Genomic DNA, 21,077 nt, shown 5'->3' with positions numbered 1-21,077 from the left:
ATTTTTACATCTAGAAAGATTATAGAAGGAAACATGAAGTTTATCTCTTCTTATTATTTTCATGCATTTGTCTGCCGTGGAATCAACTTATCTATTAAGTGATCATCTAAGACCAAACTTGATTGAGTAACAGATTATATTGAAGATAGTGAAACTTCTTTAGACATGAGAAAAGGTGGTCAGCATGCCAACCAGACGATTCTGTGAAAAGTCTCTAGTAATTATCCAAGAAGTTAAAGTTTCTTTCAAGTTTTGAGGGCAACAGGTGATAATTATATGGTTCAATATCATGTCCATCCAGCATAATAGAGAGATACTTTCGTGTGGTGATTGGGGAATTTTTCTTGGGCATCAAATAATAATGCTTAGAAGATGAGCTTATGGATAAGAAGATAGCATAGTCGGTGACTGGGACTTCTTTCATTATCAAGAGGTCCGATTCCATTAATAGTGGAAAGAAATTAATTAGAGTTAACAACATCAACCAATATATCAAATATATTAATTATTTCCAAAATGGAACATGGTTTGTTATTGTCTATGAACAAGCAATTTTATGTGTCAATGCTTGGACTTGAAACAATTAAGACATCACTACAACAATGTTAATATTGGAATTAAAACTTGACCAAATATATATAAGAAAAATCTTGTTGTAATTAGAAGATTCTAACCTTGTTTTTGAAAACCCTTTGTAACCCTTGCATTTAAATGACTTTTGAATATAAGATAAGGGGCAATTAAAAGAAAGATATATACAACATTTTAGTTTACCACTTTGGAGACAAGAAGTTGTTTCCACACATTCACACACAAACATACAACAACAACAATATCCAAAACCTTATTCCAACTTAATGTAGTTGGTTACATGGAGATTTGAAGCAAGGACTAGTGAGGATCTACCCAAAAAGATTGACGGTTTATAGCTAATTATAGTAAGTGACGGATGTCAACCAGACTCACCACTACAAATCAGCCATAGGCTTATATGACAGACTATAATAAGATATCGAATGTCTATCTGACATACCATGTAGATTGGTCACGCCAAAGTGTCTTACATGCATTACGTCCACCACCAAGACACATACACTGACATATACGTACATCTATATATCTATCTATCAATATAAAGGACAAAACTTTCTGTCCGCAAGATGCCCCTATGCTATAGACACAAGGGGCATGCAATGACCATCTACCCCTCTTGGGGGAGCGCTCCCCTATGTGAGGGTGCAAGGGCCTCTCCCATATAGAAAACACTGCCCATATATGGGAAAAAGAAACACCACCTAGTTGCGTGGCTCGTACACCCAGACATACAAGCAGGTGAAAAAATTTCATCCATATTAATGCCCTTGAATGCAATTTCATTAGGCCTTTATCAGGATTGTGGCAACTAGCACAACCCATGTTTAATTTAGCAAATCCACCTAGCTCTTTAATGTTTTTTCTGCTACCTTTATGCAAATAACTATGAATTAGCACTTAGTTTATTTCCAAGTAAATTCAAAATGAAAAGGGATCTACAAGTTGGTCGCATTTTTTTAAATCTCCTACTTGCACTAAAAAATAGAAAAAATCTTCCACACTAACTCAAAGAGTGATGAAAGAGACATCACAATTTGTATATAAAAAGACTCAAATGATCATTGAAGAGAAAAATAATCAAATGTATTACACATCATTTTCCTTTTAAATATGAAACATCAACCGATGTATTGCACATCCTTCTCCTTTTCTTTTTTAAATATGAAACATCAAATAATAAATTGACAACACATTTTCTCTTAACGTACGTGGTTTTATTTCCAAATAAATGGATCCTTAAAAATTAGCTTATTCAACATTGTTCCTTATTTTTCAAATAAAAGTCTATTTCAAAAATATATATATTATATTACTATATTAGCATAAATTCTTTACTTGCCTGGGGAATGAAATGAATCATTAAATTCAAGACAAAACAAATGTTCTTTTTTTTTTTTTTTTTTTTTTTTTTTTTTTTTAAGGATAAATATTTAGTTTAAAGGCCAGGAGACTCAGGATACAAATAATTGGTCGTGTTCAGCACTCAAAGATGCATAGGGTTGTTTGTAGAAACATAATAATTTGTTGTATTATTAATAGCTTATCTTGCTTGCCAAGGAAACATTGAAAAAACAAAAAGGAGTTCATCATCACTCTCCACTTATGTTTGTTGCTTTGGCATGTTGTGAGGTATTCAAATAACCACGTGCCGGAAAATGAACAATCACTGCTGAAGTCTTAAATGTGTTTCGAATTGGAGGAAAAAGGTTCAAAAAGTCGGTTCTCGCCAAGACAGTAGAAAAGGTCTTCGGCTTGCCATCCAAGAAAACCGATTGGCTGCGGCAGGTAATTGGGACTTGCGACCAGAATTAGTGTTTTGATTCCTGGAATAACATTTTGTAAAAAAAAAAAAAACCCAATTCAATTAATAATAAAAAATAGAGAAATTTACATCATTTTTCCTCATGTTTGCCCTTATTACATCGAGGGGATCAATGTAATAAAGGTAACCACGAGGGGCAGTGGATGTAAATTTTCCTAAAAAATAACTAATAACAAAAAGGAAAAAGAATGCCATAAAAAAAGTATGATAGACAGTGTGGCCTCTATGTTGAGATATAAGGGGGTCAAATGATCGTTTCCATTCTTCATGAAAGGCAAAAATTTCATTGTTATTGATGTTTTTACGCATATTTCCACTGACCTCCAATATTGACACGGCCAAGGGCCATACTACCTTAAAACCATCTTCCTAATGAAAAAAAATGGTGAAAATATCTGCATTCCTTGATTAGGGAAAAATCCTAACAGGCAAAAAAGTAGGTTTTGACTTGGACTTATCACCCAAGTTGAGTAATTTGTTGGAAAATTACTAATTTTGGTTTCAAAAAATAGCAACATAATCATATATAACTGTTGAGCATTAATGGGACAAAATTTCCACCATAGTTACAAAACTAGGTTTTGACTCGAGCGTATCACCTAAACCGAATAAAAAAGTCTATAAAACTTGGTCATGAATAATGAAAACTCGACAAATTTAAGAAACGATTATACCAAGTTCAAATTGGTTCAAGGTTTTGGGCTTGCTAAACTATACCCAAAAAAAGGTAGTATCATATCAATGATGGGTATGAGAGGGACTCCAGGGTATATTGCTCCAGAATTATTCTCTCGAAATATTGGAGTCTCCCACAAGTCTGATGTCTATAGCTATAGAATGATGGTTTTGAAAATGGTTGGAGGAAGAAAGAATGTGAAAGTGTCAATGGATCATACAAGTAAAATATATTTCCCACATTGGATCTATAGGAATTTCCAACAAGATCAATAACTAGAATTAGAACTAGAAGGGATATCACCACTAAAGCGGAAGAAGAAATTGCTAGGAAAATGACTTTGGTTGGGTTATGGTGCATCTAAATTGATCCTTTAAATCGGCCTTTGATGAGTAAAGTTGTTGAAATGTTAGAAGGAAGCATTATTTCATTGTAGATCCCTCCAAAGCCTTACTTGTGTTCTCCTCTGAGATCGTCGCCGATAGATTGTTCTGGTAGTACTACCTTGGAAATTCTTTAATTACATAAGTGTCATTCATACAAGAATGTTTTTGATAATTAACATATACAAATACAGAAGGTCATTCAATTCATTCTATGGACTCGAAAGTATGGAAGTCCTCAAGATGTAAGACTTTTTATGATAATACATAGCCATCTGAACACATGAATGGGAAGGTATAGCTAGATTTGTTATCGAAATTGCTAACCGGTTGAAAGATGCTACTTGCTTCAAGATCTTGGAATTACATCCGTTCTTCCAATCCTTTAGGCACATTTCATTACAATGTCTGGACACCTAGAAAAAGAAAAAATGAATTTGACGATAGAGATAGACATGAAAAAATCATTCTGGAACAATGATTTTTGTCTTATTATGCATTTTCTACTATTTCATTTTCGTTTCTTGGCTTCTAAACATAGCCTAAGGGATAGTTGAGTTGGCAAGGGACTTTCGCTTGAATAAGCTTGTGTTTTGACTTTGACTCCCCTTACCTTCTTGGGGCCACTCACATGGGTTTTTAGTGTTTTTCATTACTTTCGATGAAAGTTGAATGGTTCTCATTCAACCTTGGTATGACTCGGTCCATGTGGTTGTGGGGTCAATATGGACTTGCAGGACTAGTCAGGCCAAAAGCCTAGATACCTATTTTTAGCACCCAAAAAAAAAAAAAAAAAGCCTAAAATGAAAAAAATACATGCATGGGAAACATTATGTAGGTAAATAAATCATTTAACGAACACATTATAGTGGAGCCGTGGTCTTGAGTTCAAAAACCCCCCATCCCACGTTTGTTGTCCCATGGTTGTGCACTATCGGTCCCTCTTCTCTTGCACTACTAATGGGCCCCTCGTGGGCTATTGTCATGGCACCTTGGTGGGTCTCTCTCTAATCTCATCATGGATCTTATTTGACTTAAGGGTAAGTGATTTCTATCCGAGAAGTTGGTTCATGGATCTTATCATGGCTCAATTACCTTAACCATGTTTTTCCTATAGTTACTTAAAAATTAAAGAGAACAAGAGAGTTGATGAAAGCGTAAACACAAGCGGAAGAGAAGGGGAAAAAATTTGGTTACTATCTAACTGTTACCCCAAGTTGACGAGGACACACAAGCAGAAGAGAAGGGGAAAAAATTTGATTGCTATCTAGCTGTAACCCTTGTTGACAATCAAATATATGAAATAATTCACTTTTCCACAGACTTCACAATACTCTCCTAAATTATGGTATTTTTTAAATATACTTTTAGATTCTATTTCTTTGACTGCCATAGGCTGCAATCCAATAGCAGCTACATTTCATTTCGTTCAAGAGAATGTCACAAGTCCCATGGATTATGGACTTGAGAGCCAGACATTGCTTTTAAAGATTTAGGTTGTGTTTCGTAGTCAAGAAAAGAAAAGAGTACACTTTTTGTATTTTTTTCCTTAAGTTAAGAATTTTTCTTTACACTTGATATGTCTTCACCCAAGAGAAGATTCTCCTTTTCAAATTCAAAATTTCTCTTGGGAATTGTGAAATTTTCTTTTGTTTTCCTAAAATTTTTCTTATAAAAAACACAAGAAAACATGAGAAAATATGAAAATATAATAAGACAAAAATAAATGATTACACGGTGATTTCCTGTGTCTATCTCTCTCTTAATTTTTCTTTTTCTTTTCTTTTCTTCTCTTGGTAACCAAACATACATACTCTTTTTATTTTCTCACCATTTATTCTCTTCTCTTTTCTTTTTAGATTATTTTTTTTTTCTTTTTGGCTACCAAACGTAGCCTTAGTGTCTCATTTATTTTTTTAATATATCATTTATTTTTTTTGATATTAAAAGAAGATAAAATCTCGCACCAACGGTCGACTTATACGCAATCATGATATTTGGCTATTTGCTATCGTGCCTTGCACTGCTGGCATGCCAACGTGGTTGAAAAAGGCGTTAAATCGTTCGCATTGTTCGGAATTCACAAGGCTACCCCTCACGTCACGCAGTACACGCATCACGCCTCTGGTGTTTCCATTGGTTATTTAATGTGTTACTTGTAAAACTATACTTTTACCCCTTATATTCATTAACACTCTAATCTAAAGCAGGGGTATAATAAGAAAGAAAAAAACTTAAGTCGGTTGGTTACATTCAAAACAGCCCAGCCCGCCCTTTCTATCAAACGTTTCGTCTTCTATTATTTCGTCTCTTAGTTGTTCGCAGAGGCATCAATAACACAGTTCTCATTCTTAGAGCTTAATTGGTCTCTCTTTCTGTCTCCTTCCTTTTGGTGTTTCAATCCATCGTCTTTGTTTCTTCTTTTTCATCTGTGCTTTATTTGAAATTTAGATAGAAATGAAGGTTAGTTTTTCTCTCTCTTGGTTCAAATTCAGTTCAAATGATTCGGTTTTAATCAATTCTTACTGAAACCCTTCTCTGTTTTACTTTCGAAGCTTTCAGAATCTTATTGGATACCCACTTTTCCTGATCTCTGCTTCTATTTGTTACAGAAACTGGTATTGAAGGTAGAGTTATATGATGCCAAAGCCAAGCGAAAAGCCATGAAGGCGGTCTCTACTCTTTCAGGTATTTTCGAATAGATTTTTCCTAAATTTAAGCTTCTCTGAGGGGTGAATGTAACATGTTTTGCTTTTTCTCGTAGGAATCGATTCCCTCGCCATGGATATGGAGAAGAAGCTAATGACAGTGATTGGAGAAATGGATCCTATAGATATCGTCGGGAAATTGCGAAAGTCTTGGCCGCACACTGAGATTGTTTCTGTTGGGCCACCGAAAGAGCCTGAGAAGAAGAAGGAAGAACCCAAGAAAGAAGAAAAGAAGAAGGAAGATCCCGTCCCCGATATTCTTAAGGCATACCAGCTGGGTGGTTATTATAATCCCTACTATGTTGTTGAGACTGTTCCAGAAGAGAATCCCAACGCTTGCTGTGTTATCTCTTAAATTGGGACGATTTCCATGAAGCTCCTCCCTACATTTTGGGGTCATGGGAATGATGGGTTGGCTGATAGATCTTCCCTGATAGCTCTTTGATCAAGGGTATGCGATATAGACACAGAATTAGATCTGTTTAAAGTTTAGTTACTCTCATTTTGGAATGCTTTTTTGATCTTCTAAGGCATTGTTTGAAGGGACTCTCATCTGGTTTGGGATGCTTTTTTTTGTCTTCTCAGGCGATGCTTGAATGGCTCAGTTGCTGCAATTGTAAATAACTTTCTCTGTTTCTTGGCCATCTCTCAGCAACAAGTCTTCGAGGGGTAAGAACCAAAAAGGAGTTCTGTCGATCGGTCATGGCGATCCCAGAAAATCTTATGAAATTCAGGTATCATTTTCCTTCTGGGATTTCCTATTTATTTTATTTCATTCTTTCTTCTTCTTCTTGTTCTTCTGCAGCAATTCTGTCCGGTCGGCCGTAAATTCTGGGATAGATCTGAATTGGGATTCCTGGTCTGACCCAACTCCAATAAGTTCTTCTTCTACAATGGTTAGGGAATCAACATGTGGCTGTCAACATGTGCTTCAATTTGAATATTGTAGATACAGATCAAGGTCAATCCAATTGTTCGACATCCCTTTTCTACATTTCCATTTGTTCGTTGCCGCAGTCTTTTATTTATTTATTTTTTATAAAATATTTACGATAACTATCTTAGTGTCCCTACCTCTTTCTTGATCATTTGAAGGCCCTCTGGGAAGATCCGTGTATTGCGCAAAACTGTGATTTACTTTTTCTCTCTTTCTTTTTTTGGGAGCTACTCAATTATGTGGTTAAAGTTTATAATCTCTCGGTGGCAAGGCTATCATATATGATATGTCGACCATACTGTAATCATATTTATAGTATCTATAATGTGATTGGGAGCTACTCAATTATGTGTTTCACGATGGTCCATACTCCTTTTCCCTCCCATATTTCTTATTTTATTATTTGTTTGCAGTTGGATATTGCATCCATCACATTGGTCTGAATTTAGCTATATTGTCTCTTAGTTTACCATCGACAAGTTATTACATTAGTCTCTGTTATTCTGAAAAATGTTTTCTGTTTTTAAAGAAAAAGTCTTTTATGTATGTCGTATTTATCAATATATTTTTTTTTGGTAATAGAATGTGGGCAGTACCTAAAGCATCCGAAGCTAAAGGTCTAATGAGGATGAAAAGCTAAAGCTAGTATCAGAGGGTTGTGAGCCTAGATATGTGAGTATATTTATCCTCTTAACATTCTGTTTTATGTATTGAAGGATGTAAGAATGGACTCGTATCCTCAGACAATTACTTCATATTCTGATTGTGTTTTTCCTTTCTTACTTCCTTTTCGTCTTGTCAGAAGGGCACAAAAAGCTTGAATCCAAGGACATTCTAGGGGAAGTTTCGAAGACTCATCATGCTTTACAGTAAGCCAAGATAGTTCACTTGTTGGTCCTGCATTACTCTTAATATTTGTTTGATTGCCAACAAGATGTATAAGTATTAATGCATAGGTCCCTTAACAATAGTTCAGTTTAATGAATTTGGTATGTGGGATAAAATACTCTGTTGTGCCTGCACTCCAGTTTTATATAAATGCATGAGCCAAATCTGGTAATTACTAAATTCCGTTATCTAGTTTCTATTCTGTTGGGTTGATGAATTGTGAATTTTGGTCATTTGTTCAAGTTGATTCTTACATATTTAGTTTTATATGATGGTACTATATGATGATTGGAGAATGTGATCTTTGTTTATGCTATTCTGCTGTATTGTTGTGAAGTTATAGCTTTGTTTCTCATTCTGGAACTCAGTTTCTTTTCTAAGTCACTTGCCCAGAGCTTTATATATCCAACCATTGTATTGAAATAAAACATTAAAGGATTGAAGAATTTAGAGAGACCTAGTTTCCGAGTTTCCGTAGTAATTTGGGACTGATCTAAGTTATATGTCTGGAAGATGTCGAAGATCTCCTACTGCTGTTTTGAGTTCCTATGATTCTTCTTGTGGGTGAGATTTCAAATATACTATGGTGTTAGATTTGAATCCATTAAAACCACTTAAGAAAACTCAAAATTTCATTCAATTTTGTATTTACCTATACTTGCTCTCAAAATATGAATCCTACTACTGCTAGAACTTCTCTAATTCTAATATTACTTAAACACTACTCATTTGACCACCAATAGACTGAAAATAGTGTAACTAGACTCCTAAACTGACTAAGAATTTACTATTTTTTATTTTTCAGCCTCTAATATAATAGCTCCATTGGTGCTTTTTCAGCTATATGATTTTGGATAGCTACATGCACCCTTGCACCTTCAATACCTTTTCTTTGGTAAACTGTCTAGGGAACATCTGGGTAAGAAAATAAAGAGAACGAAATCGGAAGTATCTAGGAGGCACTAATACCTTCAATATCTTTTTTCAGTTCTTTCTTCTCGCTTTGTAACTTACTGTGTAGTTAATTGGCGCCTGAATATTTTCATAACAGTAAAGTCATGGATAAAACAGATGGTTATACCTTTGGGGTGGTTCTCTTGGAGCTAGTAACAAGCTAAAAGTCAATTGAAGTGAACAAAAGGCCAGGAGATGAGAACTTGGTGCTGTGGGTAACTTATCATTTATTCCTTTATGTCTAACTTTCCTTTTATTATTATTAAGCTACATATTTGTTTTATCAGTGCTCCCCCACTCATCATAGTTTTACTTTTATATATATATTTTTATATATATATTTATTAGAACAGCTATTGCTTTCATTGTGTAATACTATCAAAGTCTGGATATGAATCACTTTCACTGATATTCAGCTTAGTGGGCACTTGATTTCTGCAAAATTTAAGGAATCAACCATTATAAAAACATTCTGATTTTGATTTTAGTTTTTGCTTATGTAGCACAAAATGCTTTATGGATGATGCTTGATATGCATTGAAACTTGGGTGTGAGAGAGAGAGAGAGAGAGAGAGAGCTTGGATGAGGCTATAGTTTTGGGGATCAAACCCTATGAAAAGAGTCTGATTTGATATGCATTGAAAATGCTACATAGATGGTGCTTGATATGCAGTGAAACTTGGGTGAGAGAGAGATGGTTGGATGAGGCTATAGTTTTAGGGATTAAACCCCATGTGAAAAGAGTCTAATTTGATATTCCTTGAAATGCTACATGGATGATGCTTGATATGCATTGAAACTTGGGTGAGAGAGAGATGCCTGGATGAGGCTAGAGTTTTGGGATTAAATCCTATGAAAGAGTTTGATTTGATTTTAATTTTGCATTAAGAGTAGTTCTATTTATCCTTCAGATAACACTTTCATCCATGAATGGGTATGATGTGGCAAATCAATATCATCCATCTTGTAAGCTTCTTTGAAGTTTAAATTTCCAGCATGTTTATTGATTTGGTCCAAAATATTTGGACCGTATATGTTGTTAGGAAGGTCAGGTAGCTAGGTTGCCACATCCCAGTTGAAGAACTGTGCTGCGAGTGAAGCCTATGTGGACAGAAATAGTCCAGGATATGACTGCAACGTTACTCTTAATATTTGTTTCATTGCCTTTAAGATGTATAAGTTTTAATGCATAGGTCCCTTAACAATAATTCTATTTAATGAATTTGATATGTGGAGTAAAATACTCTGTTGTGTCCTGCTCTTCAATTTTTGTCTAAATGCATGAGCCAAATCTATTGTAATTGTGTATAGAGCTTTTAAAACCAGTTGTAAGTAAAAGAGAAACAGCAGAAAATCACCTTATATTACCCACTTTGAGATTCTCTGCAAGTATATGGCTTCTTATTGTTGTCTATCCTTGAAACATGTGCTAGTATATTAGTGATATGAATGGAAAATAAAGTACTGCATATAGGTTTTCTTTTGTTTGATTATTGATTTCTGGATTGATTAAATGTTCATTTTTTGTAATATACTTAAGTCCTCAATATAAACCATGGACTGGTATTGTTACATAATACATTAATACTACAACTATAACTCATTATTCATCTTAAGCCTAAGGCCTAAAAAGAAAATCTGGATTTTGAGCAATTTAGGTCTAAACCGAATATCTAGACATATTCTGTTCTTTTCTTCTCATTGTGCTTAGTATATAGGCATTTGACAGGTTTTTTTTTCTACATCCCTATCATCTAGTGGTTTGTTTCTATCATTTCAACTCGGTTCCTGCACATCCAAGTAAGTAGTGAGATTGTATTCTTTCATTTAAGGTTATTTAAAGGCTGACTGGGGTTATAATATGTTGGGCTACATATCTATCTGAAGTCTAAAGTTACTATTGGCCATAAACTTACTGGAGGTTCTCTGTTTCCCTGGCTATTTGGATGCGACTTTGAAGGACTGTTATCTCAACTTCTAGCCCCAGGAATGCTGAGATATTTTGGGGTGGCTAGTTGATGGTCATACTATGCCTTTGATCCAAGTTTGGGGTTGATCTGGCCTGTGAATAAGAACTACTGGTAATTACTAAATTCTGTTATCTAGTTTCTATTTTGTTTTGGAGTTTCTATGGAATGATTTACTATCTGTTCGGTGATTGGAATGAATAATGCCTTGATGGATAAGTGGGTATGGTGTTCTAGGAGTAAGGAGGGCACTGTCATTGCTGAGCATAGCTTGTCTCAGGCCTTTTAGGTGGGAAACTAGAGAGGTTCACAGGACCAATTGTCAGCCTATCAGAAAGTGTCCTAAAAAATTTTAATGTTATTAACTACATCACACTCACATGCCCGGTGAAGGGGTGGGGGTTGTTGGTATTAGATCAGACCTAAATTTGGAAAGACCCTATAGTTTCCTAATATCTTTGGGATATTTATGAGAAGAATGGAAGGTCTACTGTAAGGGCAAATATTGTGACTTAACTTATCTGCTTCGGTGGTGGATTCTTTTGCAACCTTACTCTCTAGGCTTGATATGAATGGTAAATAAAGTATATTAGTGATATGAATGGTAAATAAAGTACAACATATAGGTTTTCTTTTGTTTGATTATTGATTTCTGGATTGATTAAATGTTCATTTTTTGTAATATAGTTAAGTCCTCAATATTAACTATGGACTGGTATTGTTACATAATATATTAGTACTACAACTATAACTTATTATTCATCTAAAGCTTAAGGCCTAAAAAAAAAAATCTGGATTTATCCTCCAGATAACACTTTCATCCATGATTGGGCATGATGTGGCAAATCAATATCATCCAACTTGTAAGCTTCTTTGAAGTTTAAATTTCCAGCATGTTCGTTGATTTGGTCCAAAATATTTGGACCGTATATGTTGTTAGGAAGGTTAGGTAGCTAGGATGCCACATCTCAGTTGAAGAACTGTGCTGCGAGTGAAGCCTATGTGGACAGAAATAGTCCAGGACATGATTGCAGCATTACTCTTAATATTGGTTTCATTGCCAACAAGATGTATAAGTTTTAATGCATAGGTCCCTTGACAATAATTCTGTTTAATGAATTTGATATGTAGAGTAAAATACTCTGTTGTGTCCAGCTCTCCAATTTTGTATAAATGCATGAGCCAAATCTATTGTAACTGTGTATTGAGCTTTTAAAACCAGTTGTAAGTAAAAAGAAACAGCAGAAAATCACCTTATACTACCCACTTTGAGATTCTCTACAAGTATATGGCTTCTTATTGTTGTCTATCCTTGAAACATGTGCCAATATATTAGCGAAATGAATGGTAAATAAAGTACAACATATAGGTTTTCTTTTGTTTGATTATTGATTTCTGGATTGATTAAATGTTCCTTTTTTGTAATATTACTTAAGTCCTCAATATAAACCATGGACTGGTATTGTTGCATAATACATTAATACTACAACTATAACTTTATTAACTACATCATACTTACATGCCCGGTGAAGGGGTGGGGGTTGTTGGTATTGGACTAGATCTAAGTTTGGGAAGACCCTGTAGTTTCCTAATATCTTTGGGATATTTATGAGAAGAATGGAAGGCCTGCTGTAAGCGAAAATATTGTGACATAATTTGTCTGCTTGGGTGGTGGATTCTTTTGCAACCTTACTCTCTAGGCTTGATAAGGTCCAGGTGGATGGGAGGGAGAGGGAAGGAAATTGGAAGTATGTGAACTTATGGGTCCTCCTTTCAGTTAATATCTTTCTTCAATACATTCTTTGGTAGTGTGATGATGTTTTACCTTTCCTGCCATTTGGTATGAAGCCCTATATTCATATCACTTCCGAATCACTATTTGAGGGGGTTGAATGGTTGAAATACTCATAGTTGATCATGTTATTCTAATGCTAGTCATATCTCACTCCTTATGTTCACACTGACCTTTATCGCTGCAATAAAAAACCTTGGACCCGCAAAAGTTTTTTTGCTCTCAGTTTTCTCCCCAATCCCAGATATAATTGGTTGATTGATGGACATGCCTAGTGAAGATTTTAACTTTAAATTAGAGTGAACTATGGCTAATAAAACATTGGTGGAATATTGAGAATATTTAGCATGGTTAAATGTAGTGAGAGGTTCAGTAGTGTGAATGTGGGTATGGAAGTTTGATTGCATCAAAGAGGGATATCTTATAATATGATTAATAATTTGAACTGAGAGAAATGACATAGAAGTGGAATCCACATGCATGGTTCTCATGGAGTAAAGGGAGTGAAACTATAGATCAACTAATACAGAATCAGTGTGAAATCTTAGGACTCTGTAAATCTTTACAGAGATCAGATCTGAGCACCCTGTTAAAGATACATGGGTGAGATAGAAATAATATTTGTATGTGCGAAGATATATCAACGTTGATATTGGAAAGTAGGGAGTAGAGTGGTATGCTAATTTCTTAGTTTGTGAGGTGCTAAGGATATGAATAGATAAGGGACCTATATGGCCAATGTGCTAAGGTGTATTATTGAGATCAACCAATACTATTAAGGCATATGGCCATGTTAGTAACATTGAGCGAAAATTCGATGATGTAACTCAGTGGATAAGAGTGGTAATAAAGTGAACGGGATTGATCCTCGATGTAAGGAGGGGAAAATTTTGAGGACGAAAGTTTTGTAAGGAGGGGAAAATTGTAACACCCTTAATCAGAAGCAGCTGAACCCAGTGTCAGGATATAGCTGGCACAAGGGCAATAGGCTATCCTAATGACAAGGTCAATATCAGAAATGTGGAATAGTGAGAATGATAACAAATCCAAGCAAGTAGACCTGAGATCAGCAGTGTGAATGTGGGTATGGAAGTTTGATTGCATCAAAGATGGATATGCATGCAAGTAAAATTTTATCAATTTAGTTTGATAAGAAGTGTGAATGTGGGTATGCAGAGTGGGTTTAGGGACCCAATTTGACTCTAACCTATCTCTGGGAAACCTAGATTTTAGGGCCTTTGTCATGCAAGTAAAATTTTACGAAATTGGTGTTGAATTGGTAGTATGCATGCAAGTAATTTTAAGGTTTGAGGTATGGAATACTGCCGCTATATTTTATTGGGTGACTATAAATTATAAATTGTCCCACCTGAGCTCAATTGGAACTGATGCATGGTGCTATCTGTTTCTTATAAATTTTCAGCTTCATATAAGTGATGAATTAGATGGGAAAAATTGAAATTTGTGTTCAGCTAGTCCCAATTGGCTGAATTCTAAGTTGAATCTAAACACTTTGTATTTCCCATCTGAAGTTTTAAATATTCTTCCCAATTTGGTTTCAATTGGAGATGGAACATGGTACAACAATGATTCCTAGGGCTGTCCAGCTTTAATTAAATCAATATAAGAGGTGGGACATGTCTGATTTCTGAATTATATGGTTTAGGTATGCAAATTAGGAGGAAATTTGAAAGTATATAGGAACAGAATATGAGGAACGGAATTGGTGTTATTGAGGACTGTATAATGGCCCTAAAGACATGAAGAAACCCTCCCCATACTACCATAGACACTGGCCATCGGCCATATGCAGCCCAAGCCAAGAGAGCCAGTCGGGTAGCCTGCAAAGTTGTAGAAAGTGCTGATGAAACCAACCCGCCGGTTGGACAAGTGGCCTGCTGGTCAGTACCCACCGGTTAGGTAATTTTAGGCTGATCTTCCCCTTTTTTGGCTGAATTATACCCTGCCCCTTGTGGGTTATGTTTCCTACCTATTTACCTAAATTAACCCTGAGGGCAGGGGAAGTTCAATGTGCTTTTCCAAAACTTTAATTTAGGTTAGTATGTGGGTTGTTGAGGGTTTTTAGGTTCAGCATAGAAGCAACATTAAGTTGTGTTAGGACTTATAAATATTTAACATGATGGTACACAATTCACATAGGAACCTAATTTACCCTGCGAGGATACTCGGTGGCCGGAATTCACAGGTATCGATTGGATTTTGGGTTTTGAGATGAGTGGGTGTTTGATTTATTTTACGGAGTGTTTTGATATTTTCAGTTATGAGTGCCATGTGGAATGTGATGATTACTGTGATAGATTTATCTATATAAAATTATATATTTCACATGTTATATGATTTTACCGACTTTGATGTGATCGAGGTTTTGTGGATGTGTAATATGATAGCTATGTGGTGATGGTTATAATATTGATGGTTTGAGGCACAGTGTGGCTGAGGTTCTATTCGGTACAATGGGCTCAATGGTCAGTGTTACAGTTATGACCACAGATGTGTGATTGGATGCTATGGATGCTATGGATGCATGTAGATGCATATGGTTAGGATTATATCCCCATGTTATAACCCCTTGCCAATAGGGGGTAAGGTTTTGGCTAATCCCACTGGGTGGTAGGTCGCGGAGGACTACTATACCTGGATACAATGTACTGTATCCTAAAAGGGCACAACATGGTACGACATATTGTACTCATGATTGTCGGACAGTATGGGAGACCGATGACAGTGTCGGATTTGGTGACCATTGTCAGCGATGTGATGCAAGGCATTCAGCAAAGCCTTCAACAACAACAAAGAGAAGTTCAACAACAATGTAGGGTCATGATGACTGAGATTGCTACAACTATCTGTGCTAGGGAGACACCTATGGTACAACCCCTTATTGTGCTGCCTACACCATTTGCTCCTACTTCTACACCACCTACTGCACCAAACTTCACTACTATTCTATAGCACGTTCTTTTGTTGTGTATATTGATGTTATATATAAGATGTAAATATTACACATGTGGGTTGATAACAATTGAATCTTGTATATTTATAACTTGTCATGTAGTGAATCACCAGTGATATTTGTATGATTTTATTAGTGTACTCTGATTTTAGATGTGATCTTGGTGGCATTTATGAAATTAAGGTACTGCATCTGTGATCCTGGAGGGTTAGGCTGGCTGGGTTAAGAATCCAGTGCCGTATACTTTGGACAATTTGAGGCAGGGCGTGACAGAATGGTATCAGAGCATGAAGCTCTACTTTAATCCACAAATGCACAAGATCTTAAGATATATTGGTGATGATTACGTTAAATTCTAAAATTTCAAGATAAATGCATTAATTTTTGTACACACAATAGGAGACTAGCCTAGGTGCAAAAGCCGTTCACTGACAATAATTTAAAGAGCATAACTCTTATACATAGTTGGTCAAATAAAATTTAACAAGATAAGAACTAATAGAATTAAATAAGTATAATTATATTACAAGTTAGGGTTTATAAAATAGAGTGATGTCGGTCAGTGCTATCTGTCAGAGGAAGCGTACCTATCCCCAAGATGACCCACAACTGTGGAAGTACAGTCGAATCTGAAGGGAAAATCTTCTCCCTTCATATGAATCTGAACATGAGGGCGAAGATGAGGTAACAACTGCATCACTCATCACCTGTGCCACCTCCTGCACCACTTTTGATGACAACTTAGGATATGGTTGCCATGGTCAGCGGTGTGATGCAAGGCATCCAAGAAAGCCTACAACAACAATAGAGAGAAGTTCAACAATATAGGGCCATGATGACTGAGATAACTACAACTATCTGTGCCAGGGAGACACTTATGGTACAACCCCTTATTGTGTAGCCTACTCCATCTGCTGCTCCTGCTCCTACACGACCTATTGCACTAGTAGTTCTAGCTACTACACAATCAGTTAATGGTCAGTCTTCTAAGGCAGCACCAGTACTAGTGATTCCACTTAGGCAGTATACATTAAAGACACAACCATCTGCACCAGTGTGGGTAGATAACTTCAAGATAATATAAAAATTTCAGAAGTACCGGCCACCTTATTTCAGTGGAGTGACCCAAGACCTATTAGCACCAGCTAAATGGTTAGAGGGTGTTGAGAAAGCTTTTACAGTGTTGGGGGTGCATAGATGAACAAAATATTTTGTGTGCTAGTCATCAACTGCAGGAATCACATACTTGGGGAAGGTCACGAGATCTATATTGTTGGCCACCCATTCCAACCTAACTTGGGGTAGAGACCTTTTATGGGAATTATTTCCATGAAAGTGTCAGAGTAGGCAGAATATATAGCTTTGACAAAAGGGCCAAAATCTATCCTTGAATATCAACAATAGTTTGAAGCCCTGTATTACTTTCCACCAGATCACATGAAGACTGAGAGAGAAAAGGCCAAGAAGTTTGAGAAGGGTTTGAGCGCTAGTATTAGAAAACTACTAATTACACATCATGTTTAGACGTATACAGAAGTGGTTTAAACAGGAAAGTCTATAGAGGAGAAGCAGAGAGACAATTATCAAACTCAGGCAGCAAAAAGAGCAGGCATACCATCTGTGATGGGGACATCAAGGTGTACAGTCGAAAGAAGAAGAAGATTCAACCAGGTCCATCTTTGTGGTTGGAGGATTAAACAAGAAAGAAGAAGGAAAGAGAAGAAACAAGAAAGAAGAAGGAAAGAGAGGAGTCGAACCAGCCTTCCAGCGCTGGGTTCGACCCCCCCTTGTCCTCCCAGTCAATAGATCTTGTGGACCCCACCAAATCTTATTTGATTCTAGTACTTTGCTTTAAATCTAGTGATATTCGATTGTCTTACATAATTAGGAAACTAGGACTTCTTTATATTGGTCTATTGGGTAGTTTTTTATTTCAAGCAATTGAGTTTCTAAATATCTTTTTTATTTTTGGAAGTTTATTCTATTTAAGTGTAAGGCCATTAGCCATTGTTTAATTCAATGAATGTGAATTGAAAAATAGTCAAGAGCAAAGCCCCCACCCCTCTCACGATTCTCTCTCTCTTTCAATCTCGTCTTTCTCTTCTCTCTTGTCTCGTCTCCCTCTCTTTTTCCATTCTTTTTTCTCTGCTGCTGTTTTATATCCCCTTGAGGTTGAACTGCTGCTGCTGTATTTTTTCCCCTTAATGTTGAACTGTTGCTGCTGATCTCCCCTTTTTGATGCTCACTGCTGCTGCTACACACTGATGCGATTACTCACTACTGCTGTTACATACTGCTGCCATTACATCACTGCTGCTGCTACCCTTGGCTGTTGCTACTCTCGGTTGCTGTTTACTCTTTGCTGGTGCTGATCTCCTTTCAATGAATGGATTACTGCTGGTCGTACCTGGTGTCCGTGAGTTTCTGAGAGCCCCAACATTGTTCACCAAGCTACATCGACAATACTGAGGATCTCTATACAACCGGCTGGACTTGTTTTCATCAACTAAAGGTGGACTGCATCTTTTTATTTTGGAGGACCTTGATCTCTTCTTGTCTCCTCAGATCTAGACAGCAGCATGGTAAAACATTAAACTAAACCCTCCCCACCTCCATTAATCCCTATTATATATTGCAACCCATTAACATTGAAACCAGCCTTTGCCCTTTGTTTATGCGTATTTTTACCCATTGTTTTAAGTCGTTTCATCACTGTTATATCTCCAAAAACCTTGCTGATTTTCTATTTTAGTTGCTTGCTAGAGGACATTGATTGTTTGTATATCTAATTTGGGTGTCTAGATTGATTTGTGCTGAACCTAACATTCGTATGTCGTTTGTTCCCTTCCCCATATCCCCACTTGAAACTTAAGTAAGAATTTATGTGTTTTTCAGTCTAGATTATTATTGCTTTTGGCTACTTTGTTTATTAGTCTCATTTTATTTTGCTTGCTTAATCTTATTTGCTGAGTTTCTTTTAGTCCTATCTACCTAAGTCCCTTGAGTTAACCCTACCTAGTTAGTTAATCTTGTAGGAGACCTAGTCACCAAGGAACCCCCTACATCAATCTGCTAGCAGACTTTTCACTAGAGCAGTTGAAGTACCTTACACTACTCTAGCTGCACCACAAATTAGTTGACCAGAAGTTGGCCAAGCCTTACAAACAACCTGGGCCAGTAGCATCACTACCTAAGTAAGTAGGTCCACAGAAGAAGTGGTGCTTTTCATATAAACAACTTTGAGATAAGGCTAGGTTATGTTTACAGATAAAGCAGTGTTATTTATGTGATCAATTTAGGTATATAGCTAGATTATCTCCATAGAAGAAGCTAGTAGACTCATATATGTAACCATCAACACCAACAGTTAGTAGACGTGGAGTGGCTACCCGCCTAAAGAGCTCATGTGTGATATGCGGACTTACTACAAAAGAAAGTAAGGTGAAGAAGGCTAAAAAGGGGATAATGTCTGCACCTAAGATGAACGAGATGTTAAGCAAGGGTTGCGACGCATACCTGGACTTCGCAATGACCTAAATATGAAAGCTACACCATGTGTGTAAAGTTTTGAAAAAAGAATAGAGTGGTGTCAGTTTCAGGATATAATAATTCCAATTGACACTGCAAAAATAATATCATACAATGATTCCAGGCATGACCCTTAGCTTCACCGACTACCCTTGAGTCGTGTAAAAGGGAAAGTATGAGTTTATCAACAGTCACTATTGATCAGGAGTTGTAATCAACGGCGACCTCGACCGTAATTGCTAAAAAGGTAGATGAAGTGGTATAAGGGTTTTCCTTATAAAGAAGTGAGAATGGTATCGGGAAGTTGATACCTAAAATGTGGTGTCACCCAATAGATGCAACATTGCTACTGGATCGGAATGACAAAGTCAGTATCAGAAATGTGGAATAGTGAGAATGATAACATTTCCAAGTAAGTAGACCTGAGATCAAGTTGTATGGGTGATTTAAGAATAAGGAAAAATTTAAGAGGTAAGAATGTGAGGAAACATTATGGGCCATTGAGAATATGGATTATGTGATCAATTAATATATGTCAAGTATGTGAAGAATGTATATGAAGGTTAAAACATGAGATTTTAAATTGTGAAGATTTAAACTTTGAATTAGAGTGAATTGTGGCTAATAAGAGAGTGGTGGAATATTGAGAACATTTAGCAAGGTTGAAGCTAGTGGGAGGTTCAGCAGTTTGAATGTGGGTATGGAAGTTTGATTGCATCAAAGAGGGATATCTTATAATATGACTAATAATTTGGATAGAGAGAAATGATATGGAAGTGGCATCCACAGGTATGGTTCTTATAGAGTAAAGAGAGTGAAACTGTGGATCACCTAATACATAATTAGTACGTAATCCGGGAACTTTATAAATCTTTACAGAATTCAGATCTGAGTACCATGGTAAAGATACGTGGTTGTACATTTGTGGATATTACTGTGTGTGTTGGTATCATGATGTTTGGTGTACTAATTTCTTAATTTGTGAGGAGCTGAGGAGATGAAATGATAAGGGACATGTATTGCTTATGAGTGTTTTATGGTGAATTATTGAGATCATCCAGTACTACTGAGGCGTATGGCCATGTTAGTAACACAAAGTGGAAATTTGATATTGCAACTCAATGGGTAAGAGTGGTAATAAAGCGAACGGGATTGATCCTTGATGATAAGCAGCCTTACAAATTTTGAACATGGAATTTTTGTAAGGAGGGGGGAAATTGTAACACCCTGAATCTGAAGCAGTTCAACCTAGTGTCAGGAAATGGTTGGCACAAGGACAATAGGCTATCCTCATGACAAGGTCAATATCAGAAATGTGGAATAGTGAGAATGATAACAAATCCAAGCAAGTAGACCTGAGATCAGCAGTGTGAATGTGGGTACGGAAGTTTGATTGCATCAAGGATGGATATCTTATAATATGATTAATAATTTGAATTGAGAGAAACGATAAGGAAGTGGAATCCACAGGCATGGTTCTCCAAATGAGGTTGCTATGGTCTGCAATGTGATGCAAGGCATCTAGTAAAGCCTTCAACAACAACAATGAGAAGTCTAATAATAACATAGAGCCATGATGACTAAGATAACTACAACTATCTGTGTCAAGGAGACACCTATGGTACAACCCTTTATTGTGCAGCCTACACCATCTACTCCTACTGATGAGCACATTTATGTGTGAAATCTAGGGTAGTAAAACATGCATTTTACATATTTAGAATGGAGCTACCTTGGGTTTTACTCTCTTTTTGCAGGTTTTATATTTTTAAGGCCTTAAGGACTATCGGGCGCTATATCTTCAATTTTACACATAAAGAGGTCCTATTTCTTTCCATGGTTGCGAAGAGGATG

At 36.3% G+C, this 21,077-nt stretch overlaps 1 long non-coding RNA gene across 2 annotated transcripts; it reads left to right on the top strand.

The window, feature by feature from the left end:
* The first annotated feature begins 6,779 nt into the window (after window positions 1-6,779).
* Window positions 6,780-9,533, top strand: LOC122083272. 2 transcript variants are annotated; one of them, XR_006141606.1, is made up of 4 exons: window positions 6,780-6,917; window positions 7,703-7,792; window positions 7,923-7,989; window positions 9,080-9,533. It is a non-coding gene; the product is annotated as an uncharacterized LOC122083272 (long non-coding RNA). The 2 variants fall into 2 exon arrangements; XR_006141607.1 differs by having other exon boundaries at window positions 9,060-9,533.
* The last annotated feature ends 11,544 nt before the right edge of the window (window positions 9,534-21,077 follow it).

Source organism: Macadamia integrifolia, chromosome 7 (genome assembly GCF_013358625.1).
Source record: "Macadamia integrifolia cultivar HAES 741 chromosome 7, SCU_Mint_v3, whole genome shotgun sequence".
Lineage (NCBI taxonomy): Eukaryota > Viridiplantae > Streptophyta > Magnoliopsida > Proteales > Proteaceae > Macadamia > Macadamia integrifolia.
Note: the sequence above shows the minus strand (reverse complement) of the source record. Positions and strands in the feature narration are given on the sequence as shown.